The sequence below is a fragment of the Schistocerca americana genome, unplaced genomic scaffold (assembly GCF_021461395.2).
Source record: "Schistocerca americana isolate TAMUIC-IGC-003095 unplaced genomic scaffold, iqSchAmer2.1 HiC_scaffold_742, whole genome shotgun sequence".
Lineage (NCBI taxonomy): Eukaryota > Metazoa > Arthropoda > Insecta > Orthoptera > Acrididae > Schistocerca > Schistocerca americana.
Window position 1 is genome coordinate 40001 of NW_025726503.1, and position 2500 is coordinate 42500.

A 2500-nucleotide genomic window follows, 5' to 3' on the forward strand; every position below is an offset into this window, starting at 1 on the left:
TGACTCTGCGACCGAGGATCCGAGCTCCGATGTGGGAGGGCAGTTGGCCTAAAACGTAGTCCACCGCAAAGTTGAACAGGAGGGGGGAGAGGGGATCGCCCTGGCGAACGCCCCGTGCTGGCTGCACAGACACGCCCACGCCGGCGCCGTCCGCTATCACTGTCGTGCTGCCCTCGTAGCACCGCTCGACATACTCGACAAAGCAATCCGGCAGGCCATGCGCCTTCAGCACGGGGCGAAGGGCAGCATGATCTACCGAATCGAATGCCTTAGATACGTCGATCGATGCCACAAAGACAGAGCGGCAGGAGCGAACTGCGTCGGTGAGAGCAGTGTCCAAGATGAAGGTATTTTCCAACATCCCATCCCGAGGGATGAATGCCCGCTGACGTTCGTCCACAGCACATGCGCGCATCAGGCGTGACGCGAGAACCTTGTGAAAGGTCCGCGCCAACACCGAGCAGACCGTAATGGGGCGAAAGTCAGCGGGGGATGTTGGTGCAGCCGTTTTCGGGAGAAGGGACGTCCGCGCGCGAAGCAGGCGTTCCGGAAGGGCGCGGGCCAGAAGGAAGAGATTCATCACTTTCACCAGGACTTCGTGCGGCAGGCGCCGCAACTCCGCTGGGGTAAGGCCGTCCGGCCCGGCTGCTGATCCCCTGGGCGGCAACGCGGCGGCGACCTCCTCATGTGTGACCGGCCCCCATATGCACTCGAGAGCGACAGGCTCTGAGTGCGGGAGGAGGCGGTCACGAATGAAGCCCGCGGTGGAGATGGGCTTCTTGGTGAAGAGGTCCGCCCAGAAGTCCAGCAGACCAGGGATGGCAGGTGGCGGCTGGAGCAGGGTGCCATCCAAGAGGCCGCGCACGCAACGTGCACGCGACCGTCGGAAGGCATCCTGCGTTCTCGCGTACTCCCAGCGGCGCCGCTTGCGCTTCTGCGTCGGCGGCGCGGCAGGCGGCCGCTTCGATGGTTGGCGCGGCCGCTGTGTCCTGGTGATCGATCTCTCCCCTCTGGACCCGACCGACGCAAGGGCATCCGGGAGCATGCCCAGGATGACATCGGGCGGCGTGCCCCGCCCCAGACCTATGACACGATCCAGGGCAGAGAAACGCTGGGCGGAAGCGGGTAGCCCCGCCAGATGCTCCCAGATGGCGGCGTCAGTCGGCCCCTCCGGCGGCGGCCCGGTGGTGTCGGCCGCGAAGTCCTCGGCTGCGTCGACGGGCGGCGCAGCGGCCTCGCCCGCGTCAGGCAGCGGGCTCGCTGCTCCCCGGCGGGACGCCGGCTCTTCCCCCCGACCGATCTCAAGCGCCTCCATGAATTGGCGGACAAGCTGCTTGTGGGCAGCTTGCCGCCGCCGGCACTTGATTGCCTCGAGCGTTCGGTCGGGGAACATCCTGATGAGTTCTTGATTGACGAAGAAGAACCGGGCGTCCCTCTCAAGGAACAGTTCGGCCTCCGCCTTGGCGAGCGACAGGACTTCTTCCTCCGTCCACCTCGCGCGATGCCTCTCCGTGACGATCTCCGCGTTGGCGGCCGCAAGGTGTTGGCGGCGGCGATGGACCCCGAGACCGTTCTTGGTTGTAAAGCTGCGGTGGCACTCACTACAGGTATACATAGCTGCAAAAGTTACAAGATTTTCGGCACGGCCGGTTGGCCGGCTAGGTGCTGGGGGAGTTGGGGTGGCACCTTCAGCGGAAGGGCCACCACTTGTTCTCTGCTTACTGCCCCCAACTAAAAAAGGGATAGTGCGAGGGGGGGCTGGTAACCCCCCCAAGCCCCTGGTGCGGTCTTCCACTCTGCGAAATCAGCGGGCCCACGAGAAGGGGAGAAGACCGCAGGAGAGGAGAGGCTAAGAGGGCTAGGCCCATGTATTGCGCATCACTCTCCCTGTAGCTATAAGAGAGTCATAGTTACTCCCGCCGTTTACCCGCGCTTGCTTGAATTTCTTCACGTTGACATTCAGAGCACTGGGCAGAAATCACATTGCGTCAACACCCGCTAGGGCCATCGCAATGCTTTGTTTTAATTAGACAGTCGGATTCCCCCAGTCCGTGCCAGTTCTGAGTTGATCGTTGAATGGCGGCCGAAGAGAATCCGCGCACCCGCGCGCCCCCGGAGGAGCACGCTAAGGCGGACGCGGCCTCGCAGCAAGGAAGATCCGTGGGAGGCCAAGGCACGGGACCGAGCTCGGATCCTGCACGCAGGTTGAAGCACCGGGGCGCGAACGCCGCGCAGGCGCGCGCATCCTGCACCGCCGGCCAGCACGAGGCCAACCAACGGCGAGAGCAGACCACGCCCGCGCTAAACGCCCGCACTTACCGGCACCCCTACGGCACTCACCTCGCCCAGGCCCGGCACGTTAGCGCTGACCCACTTCCCGACCAAGCCCGACACGCCCCGATCCTCAGAGCCAATCCTTATCCCGAAGTTACGGATCCAATTTGCCGACTTCCCTTACCTACATTATTCTATCGACTAGAGGCTCTTCACCTTGGAGACC

The 2500-nt window shown here is 63.8% G+C and overlaps 1 pseudogene; it reads right to left on the minus strand.

The window, feature by feature from the left end:
* Positions 1 to 2500, minus strand: part of LOC124590132 — a 7850-nt pseudogene that overhangs the window by 3072 nt on the left and 2278 nt on the right.